Here is a 15,814-nt window from a genome sequence, read left to right as displayed (position 1 = left end):
AGTGAATGAGTGATGTTCATTCCTTTTGCCTGCGTAACGAACTTCAAATTTGGAAGTCAGCACCATTACTCATTGCCCTCATTGTGTAACTGAGGGATTGTGGGTATACTAACGACTTTGGCCTTCACTCTGGTTCAGTCCCACCTACCCTCACCTGTGGTGTTCGTAAAACACTTTTCCCAGGTACTGTTGAAGGCTCTGGGCGCAAGAACAATAAGCCCAGAAACTCTGACCCAGCCTCACCTGTCTGCCTGCTCCCTGGGCGGGGGGTGCGGGGGGTGTCTTCTGGAGTTAGCCCAGTCACATGACTGAGGAGAGACTCTGGCCTGAACTTCACCTTGCAGACCAGGGCTAGTGTTGGCCGAGAAAAGCAGTTTGTCCTTGAAAAGTGGACTTGACCTGGTGGATGCGAGTCCTTTCTTAACTATGGGAGCTGGGATGTCCCTCTGGGGGCTCCCAGGTGTGTGTGCTCAAGGTGGGAAGTCTGAGGAGGAAGACAGATTCTGAGCGCTCAAATCTAGCCGCAGTCCTGAAAACTGATGTCTTTCCTGCTTGAAGGTCAGACAAACACGTCTCCTTTGTCCGTTTAGCAAACAGAGACAGCCTTGGGTCAGGCTCCAAGCTGGGAGGCGAGCAAGTCTTGGTCCAAGTTCACAGCATAGCAGAGATGGGAGAAGCCAAGGCCTACTGATCATGCCAGCTTGCATTTCATTTGCGCCCTGCAACCTGGACAGTTTCCTTGGTATTTTTCCACATGTTACTATTTGAACAGCTGAAGAAGCAAGGATAATAATTTTTAACACACTGCTGTGGTCACTGGACTAACGGCACAGCTAGACATGGTCTAGTCTGGCGACGATGGTGAAGGGAAGGGCTTAATAAAGGAGACTTCTAAAGGACTTGATCTTGCATACTGTCTACCAGAAAAGGTACCCAGGAAGTGGGAATGACACACGCAAGTGCTCCTTGTTGGGAGCAGAGAGACCCCAGATCCTGAATTTCTTGTAATCCCCTGATCTGAGTGCCTACAGCTGCTCTGAGCACAAGACCTTCAGGAGTTCCTGATGGCAGAGTGGTTTCTGGTGGGTTTGGCTGGGGCATGGCTATCTCTATATAATCTACCTCTGAACACAATAAAGGGGGCATTCTTGGGGAATTCAAGGATGACCGCTGTCATTGTCTCATTGTCTCTCTGTCTGTGTGAGTCTTTGTGGGTTTTTTTTTTTTTTTTTTTGGTTTTTCGAGACAGGGTTTCTCTGTGGCTTTGGAGCCTGTCCTGGAACTAGCTCTTGTAGACCAGGCTGGTCTCGAACTCACAGAGATCCGCCTGCCTCTGCCTCCCGAGTGCTGGGATTAAAGGCGTGCGCCACCACCGCCCGGCTGAGTCTTTGTGTTTTTTAACCTCCTGCCCCTTGCCCGAATCTCGTGAACTGGGTTCAAGCGCATCAAATGCAGACACGGGGGTGCGGTGCGCGGCAGCTCATCTGCCTCAGACACTCATCAGAAGAAGTGCATGTCAAAGGCAGGAAAACTAGGAATGGATAGGAAACATCATCCCTGGATGATGCTATTATTTTTGGCAAACATCTTTGCCAGCCCATCTCTAATTTTAACACTGGTATACCATAAGGAACTGTCAGAATACAAGTTCTGAGTCAGCAGATCTGTGGCAGGGTCAAGCATTCTACATTTCAGAGTACCCAGGAGATATCAATCCTATATATGTGTCTATCTCTAATTTGGATTGTTTCCAAATTTTTAGTATTATGAATGTTGCAGCAATATTTAAACTATTTGTCTGTTTCCTTTATGTAAATTCCTAAATATGAGCCGGGCGGTGGTGGCGCACGCCTTTAATCCCAGCACTTGGGAGGCAGAGGCAGGCAGATCTTTGTGAATTCGAGGCCAGCCTGGTCTACAAGAGCTAGTTCCAGGACAGGCTCCAAAACTACAGAGAAACCTTGTCTCGAAAAAAAACCAAATAATAATAATTCCTAAATATGTATAGCTGTGTGTCAATGATGAAGTACATTTAAATTTTTCTTATTTCTATTTATTATTTATTCATTTGTTTATTTGTTTTGGTTTTTTGAGACATGGCTTCTCTGTGTAACAGTCCTAGCTGTCCTGGAACTGTTTCTTGTAGACCAGCCTGGCCTTGAACTCAAAGAGATCCACCTGACTCCACCTCTTGAGTGCTGGGATTAAAGGCATGCACCACCATCACCGGGTTTTATTGTTTTATTTTTATATATGGGTATTTTGTCTGAATATATGCCTGGTGCCCACAGAAGCCAGAAGAGGGTACTGGACCCCTTGGAACCAAGTTATAGCTGATTGTGAGCTGCCTAACCGAGTGCTAGGAACAGAACATGAGTCATTTGGAAGATCAGTCAGTGCCCTTAACTACTGAGCCATCTCTCTAGCCTTTCTATTCTATAGTTGTTTTTTATATTTTTATTTATTATTTGAAAAATCCATACATGCACGGCTGTTTTGTTTTGTTTTGTTTGTTTTTCGAGACAGGGTTTTTCTGTAGCTTTGGAGCCTGACCTGGAACTAGCTCTTGTAAACCAGGCTGGCCTCGAACTCACACAGATCCACCTGCCTCTGCCTCCCGAGTGCTGAGATTAAAGATGTGTGCCACCACCAACTGGCTTTTGTTTTGTTTCATTGAGGTTTCATGTAGCCCAGGCTAGACTTAAACTTACTATATGTTGTTTGGACTGGTCTTGAACACCTGATCTTCCGATCTCTACGTCCCAAGTACTAGGATAACAGAAATGTGCTGTGTGACACTATTCCTGGGGAGACACGGACAAATGTCTTCCCACCACAGACAGGAAACTGACAACAGACCAAAGTATGGATACCATCAAAGTCCAACGTAATAAACCATGCGTTTTACTGGCATTATGTCTAGGAAGCTGGGGGCAGGGTTACTACAGGAGCAGAAATGACTCAAAGATGGCTGCATCACGAAAACCCCACCCCAGGATGAGTGATGGCTTACAGAAGCTGTAACCTGGAGCACAGCACACAGCCTGCAGGAAGCTCAGCAGGCTGGAGAAACAAGAATAACGATTTTAACACAAGGTCACGGACCAAGAACACAAGGTCTCAGAGTGTCTCTTAGCAGTCCTCACTGGTTATATATCCACGGGGAGGGAGAGGACTACTGTATCTGGCCAGTTTCAGGGACTTCTGGAAGGGCTGAGAGCTTTCCTACCACTGAGCTATATGTCCAGAGTTTCCCTCACTGGCTTGGAACTTACCGTGTAGCTGAAGATGAACTGGAACTGCTGATATCCCAGAAGTACTGGGAGCACCAAGATTACACTCCACCTAGTTATGTGGTGTTGGGGACTGAACTCAGGGCTTTGAGCATGCTAGGCAAGCACCCAGCAACTGAGCTACATCCTCAGTGCCCACCCAACATGACTCTTGATAAATACTGAAAGTTTAGAATCAGTCTGCATCCCCACTAGTGACATGTTTCCAATTCCCTACATCAATGCTGATGGGTAACTTTTGCCGATTTGTTTTTTTTTTTTTTTTTTTTACTTTTGCGTATTTGATAGTCAAACACCAGCACCTTATTCTTGTTTCAATTTGCATGTCTTTGACTACCTCATGAGGGTGAGGACCTTACACGATGAGACTTCATGTATCTTCTTTTGAAATTGCCTGCTTGTCTCCACGTCCATTTTTCTAGTCAGGGTATTTACTTTTGCTCCTACTGATTTGAAAGAATCTATCTCTACCTACTAGGTCAAGATGATTTAGCACCCTCCCAAGCCTTTTTTTTTTTTTTAGACAGGATTTCACGATCTAATCCTGGCTGACCAGGAACTCACTCTGTAGCCCAGGCTTGACCTCAAACTCACAGAGCTCCATCTGCCTCCGCAATCCTGAGATTAAAGGAGTGTGCCACTAGCAAGCTCTTCTTTCTTTTCTCCTTTCTTTCCTTTTTTAAAAAATAAATTGAAAGCTCAGTATAGAAAGAAGCAAATTGAAGTTTTTAAAAAAGATTTGTTTTTATTATTTAATGCGTATTTGTGTGACAGTATATGAACGCACGAGTGTGGGTCCTTGGAGAGGCCAGAAGATGATGCCAGATCCTCGGGAGGTGTAGTTACAGGACACTGTGAGCCAGATCCTCAGGAGGGGTAGTTACAGGACACTGTGAGCCAGATCCTCGGGAGGTGTAGTTACAGGACACTGTGAGCCAGATCCTCGGGAGGGGTAGTTACAGGACACTGTGAGCCAGATCCTCGGGAGGGGTAGTTACAGGACACTGTGAGCTTCAGGAGTGCTGGGAACTGACCGCTGGGCTTGTGGAAGACCAGCAAGTGCTCTACACTGCTGAGCCATTGCCCCAGTCCCATCCCCTCTGTTTTCTTCGGACAAGTCTCACTGTGCAGCACATCCTGCTGCTTCAGCCTCCTTAGTGCTGGGATTCCAGACGTGCGCCATCATGCCTGACTCAAGGCAACATGTCTCTGTGCTGTGTGTGCACATGTGTATGCCTGTGCATGTATGTGGAGACCAGAGGGTGACTTCATGTGTCTTCCTCTGTCGATTTTCGGCAGTGGTTTCTTACTCAACCTGGAGGTCACCATTTGGGGTTAGAATAACTCATAAGTAAGTTCCAGGATCTTCCCGCCTCTACCAATATCACCCCTGCCTGGCCCAACACCAATGTTACTGGCACTGGGCTATCACATTCCCCTTTTAACCTGGGTGCTCAGGATTCGAATCCAGGTCTTCATATTGTACAGTAATCCCTTCACTCACTGAGCCACACCCTGGCCCCATTAGCTTACTTTTGACTGTAAGCACCAAGCTTTTAGACTTTGTTTTTCTTCTATGTTAAAATGTTCTCTTGGCATTTCTATTGTGTGATAATACACTGTGACCAATAGAAAAGGATTCATTCCATCCTATACCTTATAATTCATCATCCGAAAAAGTTAGGGCAGGAACTCAAGGCAGGAACCTGGCGGCAGGAACCGAAGCAGACACGGTGAAGAAATGCTGCTTATTGGCTTGCTCCTCACAGCTTTTTCAGCCTGCTTTCTTAAACATCCCGGGACCTCTTGCCAAGGGGTAGCCCTGTCCACTATGGGCTGGGCCCTCCCACATAAATCACCTATTAAGAAAATACTCAACAAGCTTGCCCCAGGGCAATCTTATGGAGGCATTTTCTCAATCATGCCCCTCTCTTTTCAGATATGTCAAGGTTTGGATCAAGTTGACATAAAACAACCAGCACCGATGTCTGTTCTTCAGATTTGTTCCTGTTACATATACATAGGATAAAAATCTGTTAGGAAAACTGAGGGAGGGGGCATGGGGATTTGACTCAGGTGACAGTGCCTGACTGGCAGGCAGGATGCCCTGGGTTTTTTCCCCAGAACCTCATGAGCACTGTAATTTAGGTATGATAGTGCAGTCCTGTAACCTCTGAACTCTCGAGGTTGAGGCAGGAGGATGAAAAATTCAAGGCCATCTTCAGCTAAACAAAGTTTGAGGACTCACAAAGAAGGAAAAGGGAGGCTGGTGATGCTGGGTCAGCCGTTAAGAGCACTTGTTCTCGCAGAGGACCCAAGTTTGATTCCCAGCACCTACAAAGCAGCTCACAAGATCCCACAACTCCAGTTCTAGGGGCTCCAGCTCTCTCTTCTGACCTTACTTAGACATTGCCCATATATGAAGTACATAGATTTACATGCAATCAAAATACTCATAAAATAAGATGGTATTGGTGGTGAAGGCCTTTAATTGCAGCATTTGGAAGTCAGAAGCCGGTGGATCTCTGAGTTCGAAGCCAGCCTGCTCTACGGAGTGAGTTCCAAGACAGCAATGGCTACACAAAGAAACCCTGTCTCGAAAAACCAAAACAGGCTGGAGAGATGGCTCAGAGGTTAAAAGCACTGTCTGCTCTTCAGAGGTCCTGAGTTCAATTCCCTGCAACCACATGGTGGCTCATAGCCATCTATAATGAGATCTGGTGCCCTCTCTGGCATGTAAGCATACATGGAAAGGAATGTTGTATACATAATAAATAAATCTTAAAAAAAACAACGAAACAACCAACCAACGAAAACAAAACTTCATATGCATAAAATGAAGAAATATAAAAAAGAAAAAAACCTCCAGTAATACCTTACCTCAAAATAAAGATGTGTAACATCACCCCCAGCAAGATCTATCTACCTTACCTCAAAATAAAATGAAATAGGTAATAACTGAGAATTTTCCCTAAATAATCCAATATTCATTTGGAAGAAAAACAAGGACTAGATAAATAATTAAAAAAAAAAATAATGGTTGTGGACTCAAATGAAGCAAGCCAGAAAAGTAAGGTGCCTAGTTCTGGTTGAGTGGGCAGAGGAGGAACAGCTCCCATGCCCAGCAGTACACTCTGTCCACTTGGTAAGCGAAGTTCTCCTTCACAGGGTTTCATGGAGCTCAGGCTGACCTTGAAACGGACATGCAACTGAGGATGCCCTGTTGTCCTACCTCCACTTGAGCGCTAGGATTGGAGTTGTAATCCACATAGCCAGCTCTGCTGTGTGTGTGTGTGTGTGTGTGTATGTATATACACATATATGTGTACATGCATATATATGTACTTACACACACGTGTGTGTGTATCTCACTATGCAGCTCTGGCTGTCCTGGAACTCACTATTTAGACCAGATTGGTCTTGAACTCATACAGATCCACCTGCCTGTCTCTACCTCAAGTGCTGGGACTAAAGACCTTTATGTGAATTTTTAAAAGAATGCATTACTGGGCTGGAGAGATGGCTCAATGGTTAAGAGCACTGCTTGCTCTTACAGAGGTCCTGGGCTCAATTCCCATCAACCACATGGTCATTCAAAACCATCTGTAATAAGATTTGGCACCCTTTCCTGACCAACAGGCATACATGTATACAGAACACTATATATACATAATAATTTTTTTTTAAAAAAAGAATGCATTACTGTTGACAGAAGTTTCTGTCCCACCTGGTCCCACAGCCATTCAGTCCCAAAGAAACACACAGAGGCCTACATTAATTATAAACTGGTTGGCCTGTTAGCTCAGACTTTCTTATTAACTAATTCTTGTACATTAACCCATAATTCTTGTCTCTGTCAGCCATGTGGCTTGGTACTTTTTATCAGCGAGGTATTCTCATCTTGCTTCCTCTGTGTAGACTACTACAGACTAAACCTTTCCTCTTTCCAGAATTCTCCTATTCTGGTCACTCCACTTATACTTTCTGCCTGGCTCCTGGTCAATCAGCATTTTATTAAATCAATACAATTGACAAATCTTTAGAGGGTACAAGACCATTGTCCCACAACACAATACAGCTGGGTGGTGGTGGTGCATGCCTTTAATCCCAGCACACAGGAGGCAGAGGCAGCTGGATCACTGTGAATTCGAGGCCAGCCTGATCTACGGATCAAATTTCAGGACAGTCAGGGCTACATAGAGAAACACTGTCTTGAAAAAACAAAAATGAAACAAAAAACAAAAGGATGCATTACAGGTCTGTGTAGTGAGGGGCTGCGGGCAGGCCTGCTTTTCATCCTGCCCGGATCCCACACGGCTAGCTTTACACCCGAAATAACAACACACAAACTGTATTCATTTAAACACTGCCTGGCCCAGTAGTTTCAGCCTCTTACTCACATCTTGATTAACCCATATCTAATAATCTGTGTAGCACCACAAAGTGGTGCCTTACCGGGAAGATTCTAGCGTATGTCCATCTTGGGCCGGAGCTTCATCGCGTCTGGCTCAGAGAGGAGAGGCATGGCATCTGCCTGAGGCATCTGTTTCACTTAGGAGAGGCGTGGCATCTGACTGAGCCATCTACTTCACTTCCTTCTTCCTGTTCTGTCTACTCCACCCACCTAAGGGCTGGCCCATTAAATGGGCCAAGGCAGTTTTGTTTTTTTTTTTTTTTTTTTTGGTTTTTCGAGACAGGGTTTCTCTGTGGCTTTGGAGCCTGTCCTGGAACTAGCTCTTGTAGACCAGGCTGGTCTCGAACTCACAGAGATCCGCCTGCCTCTGCCTCCCGAGTGCTGGGATTAAAGGCGTGCGCCACCACCGCCCAGCGGCAGTTTTTTTTATTAACGAATGAAATCAACACAAACAGAAGATTCTCCCACATCATTTCCCCTTTTTCTGTTTAAACAAAAAAGGCTTTCACTTTAACATAGCAAAATTTCATATAACAAAACAGTTATCAAGCAAGAATTACAGTTACAATATTTATATCTATTTTATCTTTTATCATAACAAAGGAAAACAACTATAACTATCTATCTATTCTTCAACTCCAAAGACTCCAGAAGGATATAATATTACCTAAGAAAATGAGAAGTAAGCAACTTACAAAACTCTAGAAATCACAGAGACATCTTGCTACCTGGATAGTCACCCAAAGTTCTTTTGTACTGTTGGGGCATCCATCTTCGGCCTACAGGCCCATAAGTATCCAGCAGACATTTTCATGAAGCAAGAAATTTCAAAGGCAGTTCAGTCACTATCTGCTGTGTCCTGCAGAATATTTTGCAGACTCTTTCATGAATCAGGAACCCCGAAAGATCATCTCACCTTTAGGCAAGTTCAGCAGTCCTCTTTTTGCGGGTTCTTTGTGTCCAGTTTACGCAACAGTCCAGGCAAGAACAGTTTCTTGCCCAAATGACTATCAAACTCCATAAGGAGCCTCTTTGATGCCCATCGTCCTCTTGAAGTAGCTGGTGCTGCCAGGAGCAGACGTGTCTCATTATCATGAAAAGCCCTAAGTTTTAAAAACATTTAAAATGCCATATTCTATGGTCTTTGAAAGATATTAGGAATGCCTATCTAACTGAAATATATCTCTATATATCTAGAAAATCTAACATTACTACAAGCTTTACTATTATCGATGATTATCCATTAGCAACCTATATTTCCTAATTATACATTACATTCTTAAAAGAACTACACAATCACAATGCCTTAATCAGTATCAGAAATACATATACATATTACAAAATTGACCTTTAATTTTATATTAATAGAGTAAAATTTATACCAATGTAAATTATTCATATCTATATCAAGGTATATCTATATCAGGGGAGCAGTATGGCCCTTCACACCAGTTATTTTACCATTCAGGTGACTGGCTCAAATTCTAGGGTCCTTCGTGCTCATAAGAAACAGCAGCCCAGGGGCTAGCAGATGGCTCTGTGGTTAAGAGCATTGCCTGCTCTTCCAAAGGTCCTGAGTTCAATTCCCAGCAACCACATGGTGGCTCACAACCATCTGTAATGAGGTCTGGTGCCCTCTTCAGGCCTGCAGACATACACACAGAATATTGTATACATAATAAATAAATACTTTAAAAAAAAACAGCAGCCCAGTAAGACATGATAAACAAAAGGAGAGTAGGGTATGGCGCATCCCTGCAATCGCAATGCTCAGGAGGCAGAAGCAGGAGTACCAGCTGGAATTCAGAGCAAGCCCAGAATATCACGTACATCATATCACGCATGGGAAACAGGCCTGCATCTGTTGTGTTTGCTACACAGCGAGTACGAAGCCATTTGGGGCTTTTGTGTTAGGCCCTGCCTCAAAAGCAAAAACAAAACAAGCAAAAACTTAAGGCCTGGGGATATGACTAAGTAGGCAGAGTCCTTGTCTAGTATGCCCCGAACTCCTGTGTTAGATCCCCAATGCTGGGCCTGTAAGCCAACACTTTAGAGGTGGATGCAGGCAGATCTGAAGTTCAAGGTAATCAGACTGGGAGAGCCTGACTGAAGGACGAAAACAATCAGTTCTGGGGAAAAGTATGCCCTGCCTGGCAATTATTTAAGCCTAGGCCTGTGCCAGGCATACTGGTATAGCACAGGCCTATAATCCCAGCTACTCACTTGCCTGGGCAGTGTGGCAGGCTCAAGGCCAGTCTGCACAGCTATTAACACCCCATCTGAACAATAAGAAAGGGTTGAGAGATTTAATGCGGCGGTAGAACACATGCCTTATACCAACAAGGTCCTGGATTCAGTCCCGAGTACTTTCCTATAGCAACATGAAAAGTTCATGGAACCACACAAAACAGTATTTTTGTGCTTTAAAATTTTTTGGGGGGGGGACTAGAGAGATGGCTCAGAGGTTAAGAGCATTGTCTGCTCTTCCAAAGGTCCTGAGTTCAATTCCCAGCAACCACATGGTGGCTCACAACCATCTGTGATGGGGTCTGGTGCCCTCTTCTGGCCTGCAGGCATACGCACAAACAGAATATTGTATACAAAAATTTTTTTTGTTTTTTTGAGACAGGGTTTATTATATTTATATAAAATTAATATTATTGGGGGGCATTGAGAGAGTTTCACTATGCACCTCGGCTGACCTGGAGCTCACCCGTGTAGGCCAGTTTGGCTTTAAACTAACAGAGACAGACTTACCTCTGCCCCTGGAGTGCTGGAATTAAAGGTGTGTGACACCATGCCCAGCCCTGTCCTTTAAATTTTTTACTAATTAATTAAAATGTATTTTATGTGTGTGGGTGTTGTACCACCCTACATGTCTACACCCCGTATGTGCCTGGTGCTGTTGGAGGCCAGGAGAGAGCATTAAACTCCCTGGAAGGCTGGGCGATGGTGGCACACGCCTTTAATCCCAGTACTCGGGAGGCAGAGGCAGGTGGATCTCTGTGAGTTCGAGACCAGCCTGGTCTACAGAGCTAGTTCCAGGACAGGTTCCAAAGCCACAGAGAAACCCTGTCTCAAAAAACCAAAAAAAAAAAAAAAAAAACCTCCCTGGAACATGAGTAACATATAGTTGTGATCTGCCCGTGGGTGCTGGGACTAGAACCCTCGTCCTCTAGAAGAGCAGCAAGTGCTCTTAAGCATTGAGCTGTATCTCCAGCCTCTCCAAAGTATTTTTTAAATGATTTACTTATTAAGCATCTGCCTGAATATATGTCTGTGTGAGGATGTTGGAACCTCTGTAACTGGAGTTACAGACAGTTGTGAGCTGTTAAGTAAGGACTGGGAATTGAACCCCGTTCCTCTGGAAGAGCAGCCAGTGCTCTAAACCACTGACCCATCCCCAACCTCCCTCCAAAGTGTTTTTAGAAAACCAGAATCAGAGCCGGGTGGTGGTGGCTCACACCTCTAATCCCAGCACTAGGGAGGCAGAGGCACGCAGATCTTTGTGAGTTTGAGCCCAGCCTGGTAAACAAGAGCTAGTTCCAGGACAGACTCCAAAGCCACAGAGAAACCCTGTCTCGAAAAACCAAAACCAAAAAAAAAAAAAAAAAACCAAAAACCAACCAACCAACCAACAACAACAACAACAACAAAAAAAAAAACCCAAGAATCAGCCAGGCAGTGATGGCACACACCTTTAATCCCAGCACTTGGGAGGCAGAGACAGGTGGATCTCTGAGTTCAAAGCCAGCCTAGTCTACAAAGCAAGTTCTTGGACAGCCAGGGCTGTTAGAAAAACCCTGTCTTGAAAAACAAAACAAAACAAAACAAAACAACAACAACAACAACAACAACAACAACAAAACCCCCAGGAATCTGGGATAGTGAAAAATGGCTCAGTGGTTCAAACATTTGCCATGCAAACCTGATGACCTGAGTTTGATCCCTGGAACTCAAACAAAGGTGGGAGACCAACCCCCCAAAATTCTCCTCTTACATCTGCTGTGGTTTATATGCCCATACACATCAAATATATTTATATCTAGCTATATCTATATTATATAGGTATATAATATACACACAGTAACAATAAGTAAGCAAAAATTTAAGGCAACATATGGTGGTGCATGCCTCTAATCCCAGCACTTGGGAGGTAGACACAGGCAGATTTCTGAGTTCCAGGCTAGCCTGGTCTAAATAGCAAATTCCAGGCCAGCCAAGGCTACATAGTAAAACCCTGGCCAAAAAAAAAAAAAAAAAAAAAAAAATTAAAAAAAAATCTGCAGCAAATTGTTTTTGTAAAGAACCTGGAGTAGAAAAACTCACTTTTGAGTGTGAGTACAAAAGATATTCTCAGGCATGTGAGCATCGGAACATTTACAACCGTGTGTGAAAAGTCAGGGCGACTACCCCACAGCTGGGGGATCAGAGCAAGAGGACTGCCACGCCTGAGCAGCAGCGGTGCTGAGCACAACCCTAAAATCATCAGATAGAAGACGTGTTTGAAATGGATGCTCAAAGCCAGGCGGGGTGGTGCACACCTTTAATCCCAGCACTGGGAGGCGGAGACAGGTGGACGTCTGAGTTTGAGGCCAGTCTCACCTACAAAGCAGGTTCCAGGAAGACCAGGGTTACACCAAAAAACCCCTATCTCAAAAAACTTAAAAGAGAAAGAAATGAATGCTTGAAACAGACAATTAAAATTCTGGCTTTTAAATTTTAAAATGAGAGACTTCATTGTATAATGGAACAGAAAGTGCTATAAACACCAACGGTGGAGGAAAAGGTAGCGGGAGGGGGAGGGGCAAACAGGCACACTGGCTTTCTTATTTTCCCTGAGGGTAATCAATAGGGACCATCCACAGGTGATAAATCAGCAAACAGAGGCTTAAACAGCACTTTTAAAGCCATGCAGGGAACGCAAGACGAATTAAAAATAGTAATATATCTTACAGAATCAGGAGGTAGAAGGAAGGTAGAGAGGCAAAGGGTCAAGTAAATTTGCTAAACCTGTCACATTTATAGCCAAGGAGTCAGCAGACATCCACCTGCTAAAGACATACGAAATCCACCATCCATCAGGAGAGATGAGCGCGAAGAGGACACTTACCTTCAATTTGGACCCTTCAAGACGGAGCTGGTGCAGCAGCTTAGTGGGAGAACTCTTGCCTAGCGGGTGCAGAGCACACGCACACATGCACACACGCATGCACACACCCAAGTTTGTTTCTCTGGCTGGGTAGTTGGAGAAGACAATAATGAGAGTTTTACCATGTTACATACCTGTACTATTCAGACAGGCCTTTAACTCGAATCCTCCTGCCTTAGTCTCCCGGGTAACTGAGACTACAGGCCTAGGGGCTTTCTGATTATTAATGACAACTCTATTTGTGCCTCTTTTCCATTTGACCTCATCTCCTGCTACTCTCTGGCCCTTGCTCAGGATGGTAAAGCCGCACCAATCTCAACACCCCAAGCACATTTCTACCCCTTTGCTCCAGTGACTCAGCTCTGCCTGGATGCCCACCCTTTTATATGTGTAGGACTTTGCCCGCTTGTATTACTGCATGCCTGTTAGCCTCGAAAGTCAAAAGGCATCAGATCTGAAACTGAAGTTACAGATGGTTGTAAGTCACCACATGGGCATGGGAACTGAACCTGGGCCCTCTGGACGAGCAGCAAGTGCTCTCAACTGCTGAGCCATTTCTCTAGATGCTGGGTACTCATCTCGAAGACGGCAGACAAACTCTTCCATAGTGTCCAAGTGTCTCCCCCAATCCCACCTCTAAGGATTAATCTGCATGGTCCACTTGGCTGGTTTGAGAGGCACATTTCTGGGTGCAACTGTGAGTGCATTTCCAGACAAGATTAATTGAAAGGGAAGACACACCCTAAATGTGGAGATCTGGACTGAGCTAAGGGGAGGAAGGCCAGAGCTGGCAGCACCCCCTCTACTTTGTAGCCCACCATAACAAACTATGCTGCCCTACCATGATGGACGGAAACCATAAGACAAGAAGAAACCTTTCCTCAGTTCATTCTTTCTTTCCTTTTAAAGTTTGTGTGTGGTGTAATGTGTTGTGTGTATATGTAGTGCAGGTATGTTGGATGTGTAGGTGGGTGGGTTCATGTGTGTACTGGAGAGGTCATCAAATATAATCTTCTAACATTCCACCTTATTACTTGGTGACAGGGTCTCTCACTAAACTGAAAGCTGTTTTGGCTAGGCTGGTTGGCCAGAGATCTCTGGAGTTCTATGTCTGCCTTCTGGGGCTGGAGTGACAGACACTCACACACCCATGTCTGCTTTTTTTAAGTTGATGTTGGAAAATTGAACTCAAGTCCTCGTGACTGGATACACTCTTACCCACTGAGTCACTGTCACCCGCCCTTGAGTTGAGGCATTTAGGTAACAAAATAGGAAAGTAGTTAATACGCCACCTTCCAGTGAAGGCTGCCTGGCCCCTCCTACTGTGCCGCCGTGGCACTTCCCACCTGACACATTACAAATACATCTATTCACTAATTTCTGTACGCACCCTCTGTCTCCTCAAGAGCACATCCCTCTAGGCAGCAATCTCTTGGGTTCGTGGATGTGTTTGTTCTGAACCCTTGGATGGTGACTGCCACGTGGCAAGTTCTCATTAGGTACTGGAGAAGTGGATGAAACATAATATTCTAAGAGATAAAATGGCATAATAGAGCAACCTTTTAGCTTGTTGTCAGGATTACATGAAATAATAGACTTCAGATATCTGCAACAGTGGAACTGTCTCGCCTCATTTAGGAAATTTACTGCTGACTTTTGAAGGAAATATTTTCAGCTGAGACCTAAACAATGAAAAGAGCATGAGGCTGGGTGGGTGGAGAGGTGGGGAGTCGCTTGGGAAGGGGGGAGCGTGATCAGAATATATTGTGTGACAAAAATGTTTTTCAAGCCGGGTGGTGGTGGCGCACGCCTTTAATCCCAGCACTCGGGAGGCAGAGGCAGGCGGATCTCTGTGAGTTCGAGACCAGCCTGGTCTACAAGAGCTAGTTCCAGGACAGGCTCCAAAGCCACAGAGAAACCCTGTCTCGAAAAACCAAAAAAAAAAAAAAATGTTTTTCAGTTAAAATCAGATAAGAGTTATCCAGGTAGACAGTGGGGGGAGGATGTTTGTAGACTGGAGCTGAGAAGATGGTACATACAGAACTCAAAAGAACTGGTTTAGGCTAGAATAGTTTGCCTTGTACATGCAAGGCCCTGGGTTCCATCTCCAGCATTGCAAACACAAAAAACTGATTTTGTCATGGTTGGGGAACAGGAAGAAAAAAGATTAGGCCACAGAGACCAGACCCTCCAGGCCTGGAAAACCAGGGAGTTAAGGCTGACCCTGAGGGCGTGGTGGGCCTGGTTAGTCAGATCTGCCCAGTGCGAAGGACCAGTCTGGATGCTGTGTTGAGACTGGGTTGGCTGGGGTCAGATGGAGAACAAGCAGACCATGGAGAAGGCATGCAATAGTCCAGGCGGGAAAGGCTGGCTTAGAGTTGGGCATGGTGGCTCATGGCTGTAATCCCAGTGCTCAGGAGGCAGAGGCAGGAGTAAGCATGAATGTGGAGCTAACCGGAACTATAGGGTGAGACTCTTGTCTCAAGCTGGAGGGCCTAATGTATGGCTTGGGTCGGAAGCAGTGGGAATGGAGGGACATAGGTGTGAGAGGCTACATGGGCAGGGCTTGGTGGAATGAGGGGATATAGGAAGGAGAGATGCCTGGTTAGAAAACCTAGTGTCAGGGTGCTAAACTCTGCACAGGGAGACCTTAGAAGAGCAGGCCTGAGAAGGTGGGGGAAGGACTAGCTCTGTTTGGGAGAATGCTTGCCTAGAATCTTCCTATAATCTCAGCACTTGGGAGGTGGAGGCAGAAGGATCAGAAGTTCATCTCAAACTATGGATTTGAGGTCAATCTGGACTATGATATCATGAGATTACTAAAAAAAAAAAAAAAAAAAAAGGAAAAGAAAAAGATCTCTGTGTGTTTGAGGCCAGACTGGTCTACAAAAGCTAGTTCCAGGACAGGCTCCCAAGCTACAGGGTGAAACCCTGTCTTAAAAAAAAAAAAAATGG

Source organism: Arvicola amphibius, chromosome 6 (genome assembly GCF_903992535.2).
Source record: "Arvicola amphibius chromosome 6, mArvAmp1.2, whole genome shotgun sequence".
Classification (NCBI taxonomy): domain Eukaryota; kingdom Metazoa; phylum Chordata; class Mammalia; order Rodentia; family Cricetidae; genus Arvicola; species Arvicola amphibius.
The sequence above is the reverse complement of the archived record's forward strand: the minus strand, read 5'-3'. Positions refer to the sequence as shown.